We start from the raw sequence: 21,869 nt of genomic DNA, 5'->3' as shown, positions 1-21,869 counted from the left end.
TGTGGTACGTGAAAAACCCAGCAGTCTTAATGACTGTGTTTTTCCCAGGAACAGACAAAGCATTCCACATCACAGCATTGCCAAACCCTATAAAAATTGCCAGTTTTATCCCTTCCTCCTTTATTCCTTGTATACAGTTCACAAAGTTTACCATTGACATTCGGGTCTTTGCTAGTCCTTTTTTGTAGGGTATTTTAGTGTTACAGTGAGCAGCCAAAGGTAATGTCATGGGGTAGCTTTACCTTTAAGACAGCTTAGAGGGAGAGAAAGTTGAAGCTGCTGGTGGCTGATGGGAGTTTTTCCTCCCGATCAATTATCAGTCATTTCCAAGAATTGACAGCAGATCTGACTATTAAAAAGTGAATTCCACTTGTAAACACCCCCTTAAGAAGTTGTAAGAGACGGTCCAAAGATTCCCTCATCTGTCTCACAACCGTCTCAAGGACAGAGACTGAGACCCTGAATATCACAAGGGACTTGGTTTGGGGGTTTGGGCCTAGCTGAGATGGATGTTTGCTCAGTGATTGTTTGCAGGAGGTTGCACGGTACACTGCTCTCGTTCCTGCTGGTGAGCAGAGGCTTGGTAACCTGCGCAACGGGTTTTCCACGACTCATGGCTCTCATTCCTGCTGGTGAGCAGAGGCTTGTGCCTGGTACCCTGTGCAATGGGTTTTCCACAACACCTTGTCCTTGTTCCTGCTGGTGAGCAAAGACTTGCAAGACATGGATCGCTCTGTACCCTACACCTGCTCCCTGCGCAATGGAATTTCATTACAATGATCATCAATCTCATCTGGTTTTGGCCCTGCGCCCCTCGCTTTGCAAAAGACTATAAAATTATACCCCAAACTCACCTTCCTTTGAGATCTCCCCAACGGACAGAAGACTCTGCGTCGTTGGACGGCTGAGTGGACTTCAACGTTGGTAGCTATAATCCCCTTACTCTCTTTTCCTTATGCTTTGCTTTCTCTTTTCTTTCCCTCTATCGCATATTAGTGCTGATGAGCACTCAATAAACTGTGTTTTCTTGTTTAAGTCCTTGGTTTGCTGATAATCTTTTGTACTCTAAGACCGGCTAAAAGAACCACATCACGAATCCCACCTTGCGGATCGTGACATAAATTGGCGTCACGGACAGGATTCTGAGAGACAGAAGGGGTTGCAGGTTGTTGTGCAGTCTGTATCAGGGGAAGGACGTTTCGCTTCAGCCGCACCTAGCCTGCCACGCTGGTGAGCAGTGTCTAGAAAGCAAGGGAGGCGACTCGAATTTCTCACAAACTGCACACGCCCAGGTGAAAAGCACCCCTACACTCATTTGAAGGCTCTGTCTTCAGAATTTTACACGGGATCTTTGAGTACAAAAGGTGGGACTTACTGGTTTTTTATATTTTGACTGCTTGGTGTAGCGGAGAGTCTGAATTTTAACATAAAGGTGTGCCTCCCAAGCAGATTTGGTCTCTCCACCCACGACAGGGGGGAACGCAGCGTTGGCTGCGTCTGATGTAGTGTAACTGAGTTTTACCTCCCTGTAGTGGTTCTGTGTACTGTTACGTGTTTTTGATGAATTTTGACTGCTTGGTGTAGCGGAGAGTCTGAATTTTAACATAAAGGTGTGCCTCCCAAGCAGATTTGGTCTCTCCACCCACGGCAGGGGGGAACGCAGCGTTGGCTGCGTCTGATGTAGTGTGAGTTTTACCTCCCTGTAGTGGTTCTGTGTACTGTTATGTGTTTTTGATGAATTTTGACTGCTTGGTGTAGTAAAGAGACAACTTGAATTTTAACATAAAGGGGTGCCTCCCAAGCAGATTTTGTCTCTTCATCCATACAGGGACGCGAAGGGTGACGTGGCAAAGGCTGCGTCTGTGCGTAACTTAAGTCTTACCTCCCTGTAGTGGTACTGAACCCTTCACACACACAAACATGAGTGAACACTCTGAAAACTCTAGTATAAAAGATAAAGCTGCATTCATTGCTTTGTTAGCAAAACACAATGCTAAGCCCTCCCCAGCTGGGGAAGAATGGGCTCAAAATAATTGGTTTAACCTGGAAAATGTAACTGATAGAATTTGCTCCCTGCAACATGAGGCAAAATTCAAATTTGGCCGTAATAAAACCATAATTTGTTCTGTATTGGGAGCTTGCCTTACGTCAGCTGTAGAGGCTCGCACGAGACGAAGGCAGGAAGAAAATGCAATTATTGAATCCCTACAAAATTTAGTTGAAAGTTTGCAAAATGAAAATAATTTGTTACGAACTGCTCTGAGTGAGGAGTGTGCCAAAAATTCACAGTGTGCTGATTCCTTTAAGGAGTCGCTGGAAAAAGAAACTCCTCAGATAAATCACAAATATTCTCAAGCAGAATTACATTTGGTAAAAAACTGTGGTGAAAACTGTTGCTCCCAAATAAGACCTTTGATTAAAACAGAATATAACTATATCAATGATGAAGATCTTGATCCACATATAACCACTAAAGAAATCCCGTACACTGCTACTGAATTGGCTAAGTTAAAAAAGGAGTATGGGCGTCTCCCTCACGAGTCAGAGACAGAATATGTATTTCGAGTGTCTCTCACAGGGGGAGATCAAATTCGATTATCTGAACAAGAAGCAAGTGGTTACTGGGGACATGGTGTTTTCATAACAACAGGAGATAACCACAACCCATGGTCCCTAACACAGCGAGCTGCATATTGGGCAGGGGGACTTAACCCCCTGGAAAGGGGAGATCCTGTAGCTCTAACCGGCTCCCCAGACCAAATTCTCAAAAACATGCATAAGGCAGCTTGTCTACAACTGATTTATGAAAGAAAATTAATTGTTGGTTATGAATCACCAATTTTGTTACCTGTGAAAGCTGAAATTATGACCCCTTTAATTTGTGGTCTTTCAGAATCACTGAAACCTACAGCAATTCTCCTCCAAACAACCATAGATGATATCCTTGTGGGAGGAGATGAAAAAGAAGTAATAAAAAATAAAGATGCTGAAAAGAGGTGCACTACCTGGGAAAAGGGATTGTTGGTAGTTAATCCAGCTCTCATAGAAGTAGAAAAAATTACACAACAACAACCAATTGCATTAAAAGGCCCTTTTGAAATTACTAAGACAGCCACTGCTGGGACTCTCCACCCTGACGGGGTGGCCCAGAGGGCCACAGTGAGGAAGTGGTATGCCCAGATTGAACATGACTCTAACATCTTCTCAATAACAGAAGGAGCTGTAAAAAATCAAGTGATACAAAAAACGGAGAGCTTAAGTAGCAGCCATGACAAACCTGACTTGATAATTAAAGAAACCCCTCCCAACATAAAAACAGAAAAAGGTAGGCTGATTTCTAGCCTACAGTATTGGTGGAACTTGGGGGTGAAGAAAGGGGTACCGAAGGGTTTAATGGTTAACCTGCCGCTTAAAAAATTAAGTAAATTGGTCTCTCAGTGGCAGGATTCCATCCCCATTGTACCAAGCGCTCCACCTCACCCTCAACTGATTCTGGGCAGTGGGCCAAAGCAACACCACTCACAGGTTCTGGACAGTGAGCAAAAACAATCAGCAAACTCTTGGTTCACTGATACCTCTGCCAAACGAGAGGGAGAGGTGTGGAGGTGTGGGGCAGTAGCCCTCCACCTTTCCTCTGCTGAACAAATCGCTACTGAGGAAGAAAGCAGCACTCAGGCTGCAGAGCTGATAGCTGTTTGGAGTGTTTTCCAACATGAGGTACAGAATACCTCCCTTGTCTGTATTTACACTAACTCCTCTGCTATGTTCAAGGGATATACTGAGTGGCTTCCTTTTTGGCAACAAAAGGACTGGGAAGTAAACAGAATTTCAGTATGGCAGAAGGAAAAGTGGCAAGAAATTCTACGCTTTCTGCTGGTAAGAGTGGGGATTATATCTTGGTTAGTCCAAACTGAAACTTTTAAAAGAACTACAGGAGAATATTCATGGGTAACCTCCGATGCCCTGGGGATAGAGCATTGGATAAACACCCACTGGATAATTCCATCATTTTAATCTCCTGCCCCTATGTGGCAGACTCTGTTTTGTTTATTTTCTACAGAAGAACACCGAGGGACATGAAGATCAGATAAACCATGAACTTATAGATTTAAAATAAATGCTGTAACAAAGCCTATATTAAGTGTGATAATCACATACCGTGGTGTAAATACCCCTTTTGTGCTGAATGGTAAAACTAACGTTTTCCCTTCTTTTCTGTTAACTCAAGGTGATGATGTTTCAATACGCTGCAGACTGAGTACCGGATCCCACACTGAGCCTGTACACAGTCAAGTTGCCGGATCTCATGGCCAGGTTATATCTTGTGACACTCGGAATCAAGATTGTTGGCTGAATTTAACGGCTGTACAATTACCTATCACACAACCACCAATTAGACTGACTCCAAAAATTTCTGAAATTGGACCCTATGTAATCAGGAAAACTGGCCAACAACAAATGCTATTTAATCCAGCATGGTCTATCAAACAAGTTAAATTACTAATGCAAAACAATGTCTCAGAGATTCAGCCAGCTTGTTCACCTTTTTTGCAAAATTCCTTTGAGGGGTGGACAACCTGGTTGCGAAAGTGAAATTCTTTTCACAAACGGATGACAAGAGATATAACCGGTGTCGTGGGATCAGGACTAGGAATTTTGAATAGTATTGATTCAGAAGTATTGATGAATAAATTGGCTGTTGCAACTAAAGATTTGACCAAAATACAACAACCACTGAGGTCATCTTTAACTGCTTTGGGAACCCAACAGTGGTTGCTATTAAACATATTACCAAATTGGGAAAGGGTAGATGTAGATGATCACAAATTAATAATTGATGCACTCAGTGCTACCCAAAACAATGTTTCTCTGGCTCTTAGCTGTATTCAAGCCCAGTTGTGGATGCAGTCAGTTGCTGCATCAATTATCAGAGAGGGTGAAGAAGGCACCTTTCCCACTGAGATTCGGAAAATAGTCTGGGACAATGCCAATGATTTTGAAAAGGAATTTCAATCTTGGTGGAATTTGGTAAATTTTACCTACGATCCCACCACAAACACAGCCACAGCTTTTGTGTTGACAATACGTAATGCTTCAGTACATTCAATCTTTCCTATCATTGCACTGGGGCTGAATCATGACGGAGCTGTTCTCTATCCTTTAGAGCATAGGGAATGGGCCCGTCAGATTGGTGGGAAATGGCAAACTGTTGGTTTAGAAAATTATATTGTCCAGGAACAACAAGGGTTTATCTGTGAAAGTAATGCAATCAAAGCTCAAGACATTTGTTTAGACACAGAACAGAATATCTGTCATTTTGAAATCCATCCTAATGACACTTCTGAAACAGTGCTTGTGTATGTAGGCAATGGATGTGTATGCTTGAGAACTGCTTGTGATAGTATGCTTGTAGAAAACATAGTAGTGGATACTAAGAATCATTCAAATTTTTGTGTATGCAATTTTACTGAGATTATAGGTTGTGACTTTTCTTATTTAGCTCCAGTTACTTCATATTATCTTTTGCAGTATAATTACACTTTGATTCATCGTTTAGTGCCTGCTCCAATTGGAATGAACTTTACTCTGGTAAGGCAATTGTTGCTTCACCAGGATTTAATCGAAATTTTGGAAAAGATCAAAAAGGATGGACAAAAGACCTTAGTTACGGTTCACCACAATGTGAAAGGAATACATCGTGTTCTGGAAAGAGTAAGGAAAGGTGCTGAACACAAGTGGTGGGACACTCTTTTTGGGTGGTCACCAACTGCTACAGGTGTTTTGAACAAATTGTGTCATCCCATCATCGTCCTCTTGGTTTTAGTTTTACTTGGTTTTGTTCTATCAACAATCTTGTACATCCTGAATTGGAGAATGATGAAGAGGTTGACACAATTGACTTCCATAATGGATGCACACAACATGATTGGTACTTTACATGTTGCTGATACCCCTAAGGTTATCGATACTCGATGAATTATGCAGGCACTACAATAAATAATTTGACATTGTGACTATGAGGTTAATCATTTTATCATGGTGTATTTTAGAATATAATTTATTGTTTGTTTTAAGATAAGAAACCAATATGTAAGTCTTAGTCGAAATTATATATATGGAATAGTTTTTCTTTGAAATCAGCATATTGATTTACTTATTGTTTTTGTTTTCTCTTTTTCCTTTTTCTGTCCCTTATCTTTTCCCTACTACCTGTCTCTGTTTTTTCTGGGATATACTACCAACTGTAACGAGTCCTGAAGACTTCAGAGAAGAATTCTGCAGCAGCACTACAACATCGTGCAGAAAGACCTCGACGATTGTGAGCCACGGGGTGGTGTAAGAGACGGTCCGAAGATTCCCTCATCTGTCTCACAACCGTCTCAAGGACAGAGACTGAGACCCTGAATATCACAAGGGACTTGGTTTGGGGGTTTGGGCCTAGCTGAGATGGATGTTTGCTCAGTGATTGTATGCAGGAGGTTGCACGGTACACTGCTCTCGTTCCTGCTGGTGAGCAGAGGCTTGGTAACCTGCGCAACGGGTTTTCCACGACTCATGGCTCTCATTCCTGCTGGTGAGCAGAGGCTTGTGCCTGGTACCCTGTGCAATGGGTTTTCCACAACACCTTGTCCTTGTTCCTGCTGGTGAGCAAAGACTTGCAAGACATGGATCGCTCTGTACCCTACACCTGCTCCCTGCGCAATGGAATTTCATTACAATGATCATCAATCTCATCTGGTTTTGGCCCTGCGCCCCTCGCTTTGCAAAAGACTATAAAATTATACCCCAAACTCACCTTCCTTTGAGATCTCCCCAACGGACAGAAGACTCTGCGTCGTTGGACGGCTGAGTGGACTTCAACGTTGGTAGCTATAATCCCCTTACTCTCTTTTCCTTATGCTTTGCTTTCTCTTTTCTTTCCCTCTATCGCATATTAGTGCTGATGAGCACTCAATAAACTGTGTTTTCTTGTTTAAGTCCTTGGTTTGCTGATAATCTTTTGTACTCTAAGACCGGCTAAAAGAACCACATCACGAATCCCACCTTGCGGATCGTGACAGAAGTACAGACAGAATTCTCTTGCTCTCTTTGTTTTCCGGCTTCTGAGGAGGTAGCGGGCTCTGTCTCGGCCTCCTCCCCCCTCTCCAGGCCGACAAGGCCGCGGGGTGGAGGAGGGGAGGGGGAAGAGAAGCAGCGCTCGTCAGCCGAGCTTGGTTTTCAGTTTTTGTTGGTAGACTGAAACTTAACACCATGAACTCTTGCAGTTTTCTTAAAGCTTTTAATTTTTTTGCTACCTGGATAAACATACAGATTACTCCTTTTGTCAGAAAGACAGAGAGAGAGACAATCAACATAGAGGAGACATCATAGAACCACCAAAAACAGTGAAGAAAAGAGTTAAGTTTAAATAAGAAAGAGAGAATAAGATGATGCTTTACAGCTGAAATATCTTTCTGTTAAAGCTATGGAGATAGACAATAATAGTATAAAAAGACTCCTTTAATTCATGATAAGAGTATTAGGAGGAATGAGATATTCAAAGTGTAACTTTTGAGCAGAAGAAAGAGAGAGTACTTGTGATACTGTGAGTTGCTGGAATTGAGTTGAGTGAAGATTTTGAAGCTTTGAGAGGCAAAGAGAAAACTGTTTTCCAGGAAGGCTCACAGAGACAAATAAAGAAGACTTCTGCCTTTGAATAACTTATCCTTAAAAATAAGATTCCTAAACTCTGTGACCCATACACACCTCGGAGATGTGAAATGGGAGGAGAAGATTTAATGACAGATTTCCGGGCAGCTGGCATTAGAGAAATAGAAAACTATGATGAAAAATAGTTTTCTTGTGAGAAACTCCGTAAGCTAACAGAAAGAGACTTCTGGTTCTCTACAAAGACTGATGAAAGACTGTAGCAAGAATTAAGACTGTTTTTCACCACTAGAGTCCTAAAGTTATTTGTCTCTATGTTGTCATGTGTACAGAGAAATAGTGAAGATGTGGAAGATAAGGAGGTTTTCTGAAAGTTTATTCTGGTATTCTTATTCTTGTAGTTTGTTAATAAACTGTCTTTATTCCCTTTAAGTCTTAAGCCTGTTTTGCTCTTGTTCTAATCCATATCTCACAACAAGAAATAAGTAGTTTTTAGTTACTGGTTTAAAACCACAACAAATTGGAATTGTCAGCATTATTTCACATTATCGATTTTTAGTTATATATATAAATATATATTATTATGTTGTTATTATTATTGTTATTGCTATTGTTATTATTATTTTACTTGGACAAACAAACCTGAGCTAAAGACTAAGTGACTTCTTCTGTCACTCCACGTGGGAGCATTCCGAAAACAATTGTTCCTTCTGTTGGTGCTGTTAACAAAATCCCTCCTTGTCTTCCCAAACCCATAAGTTCTTTTCCTTTTCCATATGCAATGTTTGGATGCATTTTAAGACATCCAGCGGTTCAGCCTCTTTTAACCGACTGCCCCACTGCTCGCACGGTGCTCCGACCTCAGCCCCACTCCAGAGCCAGCGAACTCTGGGGAGAGCTTCCCTTCTGGGAATTACAGATGGGACTGATTCCTTACATTTACATTTTAAAAGTGACATTTTGTTGTGATCTGGCTAGACTTTGCCAGTTTTGTTTCAGCAGCGGGCAGAGTCAGCACCAAAGGCACAAACACCACCTGAAGGAATCAGTGTCACTTACTGCAGCTCCAAGCAGCAAAGGATGACAAAAGGAGCAGCTCAGCAATGAATCCAATCATCAGTGCCAAAGATTGCCTGCAGGGATTAACAAAGATCCAGCACCAGTTCCCCTCAGACTTTGCCATCCCCAGATCCACCCATCAGCTGGGGAAGCTGTCACAGCCAAGGGCTGGAGAGCCACTCCAGACACTGGGAATTGCTGCAGGTGCCTCCAGCCACAGGTGAGGCTCCAACCCCGCTGTGAGAGAGGGCCCAGCTTTGATAGTGCTGAATAAACAAACTGACAGCACTTCTGGTGTGGGAATATCTGATTTCATCCTCCTGTTGCGTCCCTACCAAAGCCTGGCCAGGGCTCAAGGAGGAACCAAGGGAGTCAACCCTGACCATACACCCCAAACAAGGCCAGATGTTGGATTTCATGGCCTTGTCTGGCTTTTAAACACAGAAAGGTCAATCCATGTTTCATTGATGAGTGGATACATCTATCACAGTGTTCATGACCATGCATATTTCAGTAATGAGCAGATGGACAGATAACCTTTGGCTGGAAGGTTCATCCAGAGATCACCTTTGGCTCAGGGCCTGTTGTTCAGGCCTCACTCAGGGCCTGTTGTGCAGACCTTGGCACTTCAGAAACGAGGGTTAGTGGGGGGCTTGACACTGCTGGGTGACTGGCTGGACTGGATGAGCTCAGAGGTCTTTTCCAGCAGAATGGATTCTATAATACCAGGATTCTATCTGCTGCATTCAGCTAGGTCCATTACTTAGCAGCATTACTTTAGTCCAAAAGCCCCCTCTTGCTCAGCTCTTGTGGCCTGAGACTTCAGCTCCTTCAGCTCCCGGTGCTGAGCTGCTCAAGCTGAAGGAGACCACTGGGAGAGAAGAATAAGTTCATTCAATTCCTTCTGGGACACGGAGAGGGGAAATGTGAAAACAGGAGCATTGTTTGGTGTGGCCTCCTCTCTGCCCTTCACACCTTTCAGTGCTTTGACCCAGCCAAGAGCTTTCTCCAGGATTCAATGAAGCAGCTGTTCCTGCTCCCAGCTCTGGCTCTTCCCAGTCTCTGACCTTGACTGGTTTTGTCCCTCTTGCTGTGCCCTCTGTTCCGCCAGGGGGCTGCCCCAGACTGAGGGATCAGATCCAGGCACTGCTGCTGCTCCCTCGGGACCAGCCCCAGTTTGGTTGTTGCTGTCAGTGCCAGCAGAAGCCGTGGCTGGAGCAGCGGGTGCTGACAGTGCCACAAGGCCGGGGGCTGGAGGGGTCCCTGGGCTGGGGCTGGGAGGGAGCTGCCCCTTGTTCTCCCTCTGCCTCCCGCAGAGCTGGGCCGGGCACAAGTGGGGCAGCAGAGCCAACAGGGAGCCTGCGAGTCTCTTGCAGCCGTGCCTGCTCAGAGTTTGGCCTTGGAGCTTCAGGTGGGCAAAGGCAGCTGCTCTGCTCCCTCTGCGTGTGCCCGTGTTCAGCACTGCTGCTCCATCAGTCTGTGCCCAGCAACGGGGAAAAGCCTCAGCCCTGCAGGGCCAGGAGCTGCCGGGCTCTGCCTGAGCAGCTCAGCCAGCGGGAAGGGAGCTGCTCCACACGGGAACCAGGAGCAAAGGACATGCCTTTTCTAGGACATGTTTTCTGTAAAAAAAACCAACAAAAACAACAAAAGCAAGCAAAAAAACCCCCCCCAAAAATATGAAAGATAAAAATTACCCCCAAATGTGTAGTGAAAAATCTTCTATAACACTGGAGTAAGACAGAGGTAACTGATCTTTTGAAAAAGAGAACTCAGCTTTGATTTTAGTTCCTTAGTTTGTTCACGTGCTAGTGAAAAGGATCCATTAGCTGCCTTCCTTGAGAGATTTTATCGATGTTTTCCAATATTAAGATATTTTACACTGCAGTTAAAGGAATAGAAAATTGAAATACATGTTCTTCATGACTGTGTCTTGAGTGTAAAAATTTGCAGTTTGGAACTTGGACCTAAATGATGAGTTCGGCGGGAGAAGTGCAGCACTCAATATGAATGATCAGCAAGTCTCATTTATTGGTAACTCTAAAACCACTTATATAGCATCAATAATTAGGCTCATACAAAGTGTAAAAACAAGCTCATTATTGGATATTTTTATTTAAGGTCAACTCCACCTAATTCCACATTCCTGTGATTGTTCTTCTATGCTGAATTCACATTCTTCTGATCACAGCGTCCTGTTCTCTGTTAACAGTTATCACTAAGACCTTCCTGACCTTGCAACATCTCACACCAACTGTACTCTATTGTCTCATTCTTTCCCAGCTAACTGCTGCATGGGAACATGACCTTTGCTCTCTAGCCATTCCTCTACAATTCCCCTGTTTTCATTTTGTACTAACAAAACTGTAGAAGTAGCCCTTTTCATCATGTTTTGCAAGCATTGCAGTATGCAAGGAATAAACAGTAACACAATCACAATGATCAATATAACAACAATTGCCATTTGTGCCAAATATTTTAACCATCCTGTGAGACCTAGGGATTGAAACCATTCCTCTAATGGATTTGTTTCCATGGTTAATATTTTCATATTGTTCTGTAGTTGTCGGAGATGAGCATGAATAGACACTGAATGGTCAGAAATATTCATGCAACACATTCCATCAAAGTCCTCACAGCCATGGCCCTGTGCTAATAGTAAAAAATCAATAGCAGCTCTATTCTGCAATACAGCATGCCTAACACTCTTCATATCCAAAAGCAAATCAGAGAAAACCTTTGATGTAATATTAAACTGTTTTCCTGTCCAACATGCCAGTCGTCGTAACTGTGTTAAGGCTTGAGCACTAGATACTCCAGGTGTAAAAAGAGATGACACAATCACTGTAGGACGTTCCCAAAGTTCAACCTGATCCTTGCATTCTGGCCCCAATTGGAACACACTTCTCTTTGTTCGTAACCTGATTCTATTGGCTCCTCATAGTTGCTGTATAGTGGGTGCAAACAATGTCAATTTCCCAAAATAACAAGGCCCTCCATAAATGTTTGCTGGCAGTCCTTGCCATGCACGATGTCCACAGATTAGAAAAATACCAGGTGGTAATTGCAGAGGTGAACTGCTAGAATTTACCTTGTGAGACCAATTGCCACAGTATGCATCATTATTCTGCAAATACAGCAAATTTTGTGGAGAAATATTTGTACCATTTGGCCCATGAGACTTTTTTGCATGATTGTTCCTAGCCCAATTGACAAAAGTTAAACAATAATTCCTAGGGGCTGAGCCCAACAGTCTTAACTCTCGTGGCTCTGACCCGGTAACATTTAAACCTGTAGCAATGTACCAAATTTGAGCACCAATGGGATTTGCTGGGATTAAACCTGTGTCACAAATATTGATCGTGAATTTACCTGATGGGATTTCACATAATGTTTTGTTTGCTTCCTTGGGCATTTTCCAATTCTTTGTCCATTTTTTAAACATTGTGGCATTGAGTGAATCATCTAAAGGTGCGCCCCCTAAACAAGTTCGAAAAGGATCTGAAGGGGTGGCCATTGAAAGGCAATAATTATCCTGTCTAGTTTGATTAGCCCACGTTATCCACGTATTTTGTCTCTCTTCCATGTCAATCAAAAACCCTTCATTTCCCTTTATCATGGTAAACCACCATAACAACCTGATCAGAGGTAGTCCTTTAAGAACCTTAAAAAGATTGTGGCATTTCAGCCAGCATCTTGGCTGGATCCCATGGGAGATCTTGCTTCCCTTTTCTTTTACCCCTCTGCCTTGCGGGTCGATTCGGTTGCTTCGAACCACGGGCTGTTCCATCTTCTCAGCAGCAGGGATAACTTTCAGGGAAAGACCCTTTCTCTCGAGACTGCCGTTTTAAGAATTGCTCCCAATTTTTATTTTTTACCCCTGGAATATCACACCTGACCTGTGTAAGTGTTTTATGACAGTGTATTGTGGTTATTTCAATAATATACGGCAAAGGGGTATTCGGATGATAACAATAATTTTCTGGATTTATCACAAAAGCAAAAATCTCTCACCATCTATCAGATCCTTTTCAAATTGTCCTGTTTGCACATCTTCCTGTAATGCAACCTCAGTGAAATTTCTTTCAAAGTTGTAACACTCTGTACAAATCCCTCTTGGGGATCGACCCCACTTAGAATGTGCCCACCACTTTTCTTTACACACTTTACAAATGTAACATACAAAAGGATAACATTCACACTCTGGTACTGTATACAAGATTTGCATGTGAGAGTTCATCAGATCCCGTCTCTATGTTGATGGTAGAGAGCGAGAAGTATCTGCAGAATTTTCTGGATCAGCTGAAGGTAAATCCCTGGGATCAGCAGGTTTAGTCCATCGGCTCGGCACCCAGACAGGCCCTGTGGGGGTAGACACACAAAGATAACCACGTCCCCAGTACAGTACCTTGCTGGGACATCCCCACAGTCCTGTTTTTGGATCTTTATAGACCAATCGGTTTGCCCTAGCATTTCTTTCTCCTAAACCCACATCCCATTTGTGACTACAAATATGGATAATAGCAAAGGCAGCAGTCCTCAACTTTACTGCTCTTTGAAGCTGCAAAAACAGTTCATATAAACGAGGATTTTTTACTTCCTTTATGTCTGCTTTTTCAATACGTTCACTCCCTCCTGCAACATATAAAGAATCAGTTACCACATTAACAGGACCCTTAAACTGCACCAAAACCCAAACAACAGCGACTAATTCCAGAGTTTGTAATGTGTCCTCCTTTTGAGCTGGAATAATATGATGATTCCATTGTCCTTCCGAATCTTGCCATGTAGCAGCAGCTGTGCGAGATTTCTTTCCAGCATCAGTGAACACCGTTGATGCCCCTGGTAACGGCACAAATGATCGTTTGGGCTTTTCAATCCAATTCTGCTGGCCTATCCATCGTAGTGGTATTCGAGGCACCTCCTCAGTGCTGACCACACTGCTGTTGTCAAGCAATGCTTCTTGCAGTGTGGAGCTGTGAATTAAATACCAGTCTAAAGTGTCCTTTTTTATTGGTATCTGAATTACAGCTGGATCTGCACCCATAATTTGTCACAATCGCTTCTACCTTTGTTTTATTAAATCTGTTAAAATTTCAATTTTTTGAATTAAGGTATGTCTCTGCTGTAGTGGTGGTAACAACCACTCTAATACCCATATCTTCCCTGTTTTCTTTTGTTGCTGTATTAAAGCACCGATGAGATGTTGAAGTCCAAACCATACAGTAAGGTTGATGTCCAAGTCTGGATCTCGCCTACGAACAACACCTGTCTGGATACAGTCCATTATTTTATTGAGAGCTTCTTGTTGTTCACTGGTGACCTGTATAGGTGCTGTAGGATCAGTACCTTTTAACAAAGGTCATAAGGATTGTGAAAGTTCATTAGGAATACCCACAACAGGTTTAAGGCATTGCAAATCCCCCAGCAATCGCTGAGCATCATGAACAGTATGAAGTGACATGTTCAATGACAGTTTCTGAGGGGCAACATACTGCTCAGTTAAAGTCTCCCCGAGATATTTCCATGGGGATGACTGCTCTATTTTCTCAGGTGCAACAGTCAGTCCATTCTGAAGTAGTTGTGTTTGAATGTCCTTAACTTGTTTATCTGCAAAAGGTTGTGACTGAGCAAAAAGAATATCATCCATATAGTGATAAATAATGGTTGTAGGCCATCGAACACGTAGTGGCTGCAAAGCATTATCAACATAAAGCTGGCACAAGGTAGGAGAATTACGCATACCCTGTGGTAAAACTGTCCATTCAAATCTCTTGTCTGGTTCTGCTCGATTTAATGAGGGCAAGGTAAAAGCAAATCTGCAAGTATTCTGTTCATGCAGTGAGATAGTCAAAAACAGTCCTCTAAATCAATTATTAACAAGGGCCAATCTCTTGGCAACATTGCAGGATTGGGCAAAGCAGATTGCAGTGCCCCCATTGGCTCCATTTGTTCATTTACTGCGCATAAGTCGTGCAGAAATCGATATTTTCCAGATTTCTTTTTAATTACAAAAATAGAGGCATTCCAAGGACTTGTTGACAACTTCAAATGTCCTTGTTGATATTGTTCCAGCACTAATTGATGAGCTTGCTGCAGACTTTCCCTTTTTAAAGGCCACTGTTCAACCCATACTGGTTCCTGAATTATCCATTTAAATGGGAGTGGGAAAGTCCAAACAATGGCCTCTACTCTAAATGGTGCTCATTGGTCAAAGTAACACCAAGTTGTGACAAAATATCTCGCCCTATTAGACATTGAACCTTGTCTGGTAATGGAACAATTGACAAAACAGAATTGATGACCTTCCCATCTAATTGAATCTGGAATTGTGGAGACCTTTTTGCTAAAGTTAAGCCTCCCACCCCTGTAACAGTAACCATACTGGATAACAAAGGCCATTCCTGGGGCCAATACTGTGGAGCAACAATACTTGAGTCTGCCCCAGTATCCAATAGTCCTTTTAATTGGTGGGATTCTCCGTTATAATTGGGAACAACTTTTCGTTTGGGTCGAGTGTTTAAGCCCAGGGTAAGCAATGTAAGTCCTCCTGTAGAACCAAATCCACCTGTACCCTGTAATTGATTTTTCAGTGGTGTCAATTGATGGGTATATTGTGGTAGTGGCACCAGTTGTGCAATTCGCTGTCCCTTATCAATTCTGGCTGGTGGTGCCAGTGTATATGCCATGATATATATTTCACCAGAATAGTCCACATCAATTACTCCAGGTAAAATAAACAGTCCCATTAGACTAGCAGATGAATGTCCCAACACTATTGCACCCATAGCTTTTCCATTTATTATCACTGGTCCCATAATTCCCATGGGAATCTTGTAGGGCTGAGATGTCAATAAATCCACAGTCACTGAGGCTGCCAGGTGTCGTGGTTTTAAACCAGTAAGTAAAAAATTACTTATTTCTTGTTGTGAGATATGGATTAGAACAAGAGCAAAACAGGCTTAAAACAAGGAATAAAGACAGTTTATTAACAAACTACAAGAATAAGAACACCAGAATAAACTTTCAGAAAACCCCCTTATCTTCCACATCTTAACTATTCTTCTGTACACATGACAACATAGAGACAAATAACTTCAGGACTTTGGTGGTTAAAAACAGTCTTAATTCTTGCTACAGTCTTTTCATCAGTCTTTGTAGAGAAACAGAAGTCTCTTTCTGTTAACTTACGGAGTTTCTCACAAGAAAACTATTTTTTGTCATAGTTTTCTATTTCTCTAATGCCTGCTGCCCAGAAATCTGTCATTAGATCTTCTCCTCCCATTTCACATCTCTCCGAGGTGTGTATGGGTCACAGAGTTTAGGAATTTTATTTTTAAGGATAAGTCATTCAAAGGCAGAAGTCTTCTTCATCTGTCTCTGTGAGCCTTCCTGGAAAACAGTTTTCTTTTTGCCCCTCAAAGCTTCAAAATCTTCACTCAACTCAATTCCAGCAACTCACAGTATCACAAGTACTCTCTCTCTCTTCTGCTCAAAAGTTACACTTTGAATATCTCATTCCTCCTAATACTCTTATCATGAATTAAAGGAGTCTTTTTATATTATTATTGTCCATCTCCATAGCTTTAACAGAAAGATATTTCAGCTGTAAAGCATCTCCTTATTCTCTCCTTCTTATTTAAACTTAACTCTTTTCTTCACTGTTTTTGGTGGTTCTATGATGTCTTCTCTATGTTGATTGTCTCTCTCTCTCTGTCTTTCTGAGAAAAGGAGTAATCTGTATGTTTATCCAAGTAATAAAGAAATTAAAAGCTTTAGGAAAACTGCAAGAGTTCATGGTGTTAAGTTTCAGTCTAGCAGCTAAAACTGAAAACCAAGCTCGGCTGACCAGCGCTGCTTCTCTTCCCCCTCCCCCCCGCCAGTCCACCGCAGCGTTGTCGGCCTGGAGAGGGGGGAGGAGGCTGAGACAGAGCCTTGTTACCTCCTCAGAAGCCGGAAACCAAAGAGAGCAAGAGAATTCTGTCTGTACTTCTTAAGGGGGTGTTTACAAGTTGAATTCACTTTTTAATAGTCAGATCAGCTGTCAATTCTTGGAAATGACTCATAATTGGTCAGGAGGAAAAACTCCCATCAGCCACTAGCAGCTTCAACTTCCTCTCCCTCCAAGCTGTCTTAAAAGTAAAGCTACCCCATGACATGTAGTGGTTTTCCCTTTGTAAAAATGACTGAAAAGGGCAGTGCAGAAGTTAAAGCTGCATTTTATGCTCTGTTAGCAAAACACAATGCCAGACCTTCTCCGGGAGGGGAAAAGTGGGCCCTTAGTTACTGGTTTAATTTGGAAAATGTGATTGATAGAGTGTGTTCTTTACAAGATGAAAGAAAATTTAAACTGGTCAAAAATCAAACTATACTCTGCTCAGTTTTGGGAGCTTGTTTTACAGCAGCTCCAAAAACTGGCTTTAAGCAAAGAAGTAAGGAAAGAACTAGAATAGACTCCCTCCAAAACCTAGTTGAAATTTTGCAAAAACAATTCAATGAAGAAAAGAGTAAGATCAATCTGTTGCGAGCAGCCCTCCATGATGAAAATTCAAAAATGCTGACTCGCTAAAAGAAACAGAAGAGGGGGAAACCCCCTCTCCTGAATCAAATTTACCCTCCAAAAGAGCTAATTCATTCCAGTAGAAATGATGGACCTGTAAAAATGGCAGAAGAAAAATCAGAGAAAGCAAAGGTGTTAGATGCATTGGTTCTCTTAAGGAAAACCCAGACAAGAGAAAAGAAATCTCTCACTGCCAGTATTGGTGGTCACTGGAGATAAAGAAGGGGGTCCCCAGCAAGGTAATAGATGGCTTCTCACTTCAAAGTTGAGTGAAGTTGTTTCTAATTGGCACTGTCCCAAGTTCATTGTATGGAATGCCCCATTGGATAACCCAGCACAGCTCCACAGGCTCTGGGCTGTGAGCCAAAGCCGTCTCCTTCTCAGCTTCTGGGAGTGGAGCCCAAAGAGCCTCAGAATCAGGGAAACTGGGAACTCTGCCTCTCCTGGGTGAGCAGAGAGGCAGAGGTTGCTTTTATTTCAAATGCTCACGAGAAATAACAAAACTGGAGACATACTGATTACAGCAATAGTGTGTAGAGAATATTTGAACAGAAGGTGGGCATGATATTTTAGTAAAGGCCTGTCTGCACAAACCAGCCTTTGGTATAAGTTGTGATATTAAAGGCTCATGTCCTTGAAACTTTCCTGAAGCAGAGAGAATGAAGCAAAACAACATCCTTGCGTATAAGAGAAAAAATGTAAACCTGTGTGGATTAACCAAGAGTAACTTGCTTAGCCCGGGAACCCTGTAAAACCCTATAAAAGTGTGCTGAAGATAGAAATAAACGGTGTTCTCCATACTTCTGTGAAGACTAGGCTGAATAGTCTGAGCGGTTTCTCAATAACAGTGGGTCCTATACATCCACTTTTTACTTTTGTAGTTAACACTGGAGCCCAAATTTCTGTGTTGACCAATAAAGACTAGTGCAGGATTTGAGAGTAATAAATGGAATAACTAAAGATATTTACCCAGTGGGAGCTAATCCTTGCACATTGTTAACATCTATAAAAGAGAAATAGAAATGGTTTACTGTACTTGATTTAAAAGATGCCTTTTTCTGCATACCCCTTGACAAAAAAAGTAGGTAACTGTTTGTCTTTGAGTGGGAAAATCCAGAAAATAGAAGGAAAATTCAGCTCACTTGGACACGACTCCCACAAGGACACAAGAACAGTCCAACCCTATTTGGAAGCCATCTGGGGAAGGAGCTGGAGATTTGGACCGAGAACGGGCAAGTACTGAGAAAACAATACCTGCTGTTACAGTATGTTGATGGTGTACTGATAGCTACAGAAGAGAAAACAACCTGCATAAAGGTACCAATTGAAATTTGAAATCAGCTGGGAATGGGAGGATATAAGGAGTCTAAAGAAAAGGCACAAATTGCCTGGCAGAGTGTGATTTCCCTGGGATGTGAAATCTCACACGGGCAATGTAAGCTGGGTACTAATTGTGTTCAAGCTATTTGTGCTATTCCAGAACCCCAGAACGTGCATGAGCTGCGAGTCTTCCTTGGGACGACAGGGTGGTGCTGCCTGTGGATCATGGACTATGGACTAATTGCAAAAGCCCTGGATGAGGCCCAGAAGACGCAGCCGTTTACCTGGGGCAGAGCACAGAAGGAGGCCTTCCTCAAACTGAAGGAGGCATTGACAACTGCTCCGGCGTTCGGATTGCCAGATTTGTCCAAAGATTTCCAGCTGTTTGTGCATGAAAGACTACACCTAGCACTGGGAGTGCTGAGCCAAGGTTTGGGAAGCTGGGAAAGGCCGGTAGGCTGCTTTTCCAAACAGCTTGACAAGGGGAGTGCTGGATGGCCTTCATGCCTGCGGGCAGTTGCAGCCAGCGTGATGCTGCCACAAGAAGCCAGGAAACTCACCATGGGTAGACACATAGATGTCTCTGTGCCACACATGGTGAGCACTGTTTTAGAACAAAAGAGGGGCCATTGTCTATCTCCAAGCAGGATGATGAAATTCCAGGTAATCCTGACTGAGCAGGATGATGTCACACTAAAGACAACTGACCTCTTGAATGCAGCTCTGTTCCTGGGTACCACAACTGAAGAAGGCCCATTAGAGCATGACTGTGTAGAAGTAATAGAGGACACCAGGCAAGAGAAGACCTGAAAGACATCCCACTGGAGCACCCAGAGTGAGAGCTATTCACAGATGGAAGCAGCTTGGTGGAGAACGGGACCAGATACGCTGGATATGCGGTAACAACAGTCAGTGCAATAGTGGAGGCAAAAGCATTATCAGCAAATCCATCTGCCCAGAGGACAGAACTGGTTGCCTTAAGCAGAGCACTAGAATTGAGTAAAGGGAAAAGGGGAAACATCTGGACTGGCTCAGAGTGTGCTTTGGAGTAGTGCATGTCCACAGAGTGCTGTGGAAAGAAAGAAGACTGCTGTCTGCTCAAGGCACACACATTAAACATCAAGATGCAGTCCTGCAATTGATAAAAGCAATACAAAACCTGAACAAGTAGCAATTGTGCACTGCAAAGGACACCAATCAGGAAACTCCAAAATTTGTGAAGGGAATCGAAAGGCAGACTGGACAGCTCGACAGATTGCTTGAGAAGTGCAAAGAACAATGGCATTGATATCTTTAAAAGTTAATGTATCTCAATTTAATTTGCCTCCAAAACAAATATATTCAATAGGAGATGAGAAATTGGGGCATTCGCTAAATGTTCTGAGTTTTGAGACAATTTAGGGAATTTTGTGGGATTTTCATGGAAGTTGTGAGAAATTGAGGAGATTTAGGGAATTTCGTGTGATTTTTCTGGAATTTTGTGGACCTTTGTGTAGATTTTGTTGGATGTTTCTGGAATTTGTTAAGGTTTTGAGGAGATTTAGGGAATTTTGTGGGATTTTTCATGAATTTTTTTTATATTTGAGGATATTTTGTAGGATGTTGGTGGAATTTGGTAGGGTTTTGAAAAAAGTCAGGGATTTTTGTGAGATTTTCTGGGATTTTGAGGTAACTTGAAGAATTTTGAGGGAATTTTCTTAGATTTTCTGTGAATTGATGGAGATTTTGTGGGATGTTTCAGGAAATTGGTTGGGTTTTGAGAAGATTTAGGGGATTTGTGAGATTTCTCTGGAAATTTTGAGAGGCTTATCATAAATTTTGTGGGATTTTTCTTAAATTTTGTGGAAATTTGTGGAGATTTTGTGAGATGGTCCTGGAAATCTGTAGGATATTGGGGAAATTTAGTGATTTTTGAGGGATTTTTCTTGAATTTTTTGGACATTCGTGTAGATTTTGTGGGATGTTGCAGGAATTTGGTAGAAATTTGAGAAGATTTAGGGAATTGTGTGGGGCTTTTCCAGAATTTTGTGGGATTTGGAGGAGACTTGAAGAATTTTGAGGGATTTTTCCTAGATAATGTGGAAGTTTGTGGAGATTTTTTTGCGACGTCTCTGGAATTTTGTAATGTTTTGAGAAGATTTAGGGAAGTTTGTTGCATTTTATGCAATTTTGTGGGGCTTTCCCAGAATTTTTTGCGATATTGAGGAGATTTTGTGGGATGTTTCTGGAATTTTGTGGGATTTTTGTGCGATTTGTATGAGACATGAAGAATTTTTTGGGATTTTACTTAGATTTTTCTGGAAATTGTTGGAGATTTTGTGAGATGGTGCAGGAATTTGGTTGTGTTTTGAGAAGATTGAGGGAATTTTGTGTGATTTTCCTGGAATTTTGTGGAATTTCTCTAGAATTTTGTGGGATATTGAGGAGATTTTGTGGGATGTTTGTGGGATTTTGAGGAGACTTGAAGAATTTTGTGGTATTTTTCTTGAATTTTGTGGCAATTTGTGGACATTTTGTGGGATGTGGCTGGAGTTTGGTAGGGTTTTGAGAAGATTCAAGGAATTTTGTAGCATTTTCCTGGAATTTTGAGGATTTCTCTTGAATTCTGTGAGATTTGGAGAAGACTTGAAGAATTTTAAGGGAATTTTCTTAGATTTTGTGGGACATTTGTGGAGATTTTTTGAGATGTCTGTGGAATTTTGTGGGATATTGAGGAAATTTAGTGATTTTTGAGGGATTTTTCTTGAATTTTGTGGACATTTGTGGAGATTTTGTAGGACGATGCAGGAATTTGGTTGTGTTTTGAGAAGATTTAGGGAATTTTGTGGGATTTTTCTGGAATTTTGTGGAATTTCTCTAGAATTTTGTGGGATATTGAGGAGATTTTGTGGGATGTTTGTGGGATGTTTGTGGAATTTTGAGGAGACTTGAGGAATTTTGAGGGATTTTTCCTAGATTTTGTGGAAATTGTTGGAGATTTTGTGGGATGTTGCTGGAGTTTGGTAGGATTTTGAGAAGATTGAAGGAATTTTGTAACATTTTCCTGGAATTTTGAGGATTTCTCTTGAATTTCTTGGAATCTGGAGGAGACTTGAAGAATTTTGAGGGAATTTTCTTAGATTTGGTGGAAATTTGTGGGGATTTTGTGAGATGTCTTTGGAATTTTGTAATGTTTGGAGAAGATTTAGGGAATTTTGTGAGGATTTTCCAGAATTTTGAGGGGCTTTCAAGAATTTTGTGGGAGTTTTCTTGAATTTTGTGGAAATTTGTTGAGATTTTTGTGAGA

Source organism: Cyanistes caeruleus, unplaced genomic scaffold (assembly GCF_971803275.1).
Source record: "Cyanistes caeruleus unplaced genomic scaffold, bCyaCae1.hap1.1 HAP1_SCAFFOLD_96, whole genome shotgun sequence".
NCBI lineage: Eukaryota > Metazoa > Chordata > Aves > Passeriformes > Paridae > Cyanistes > Cyanistes caeruleus.
Note: the sequence above shows the minus strand (reverse complement) of the source record.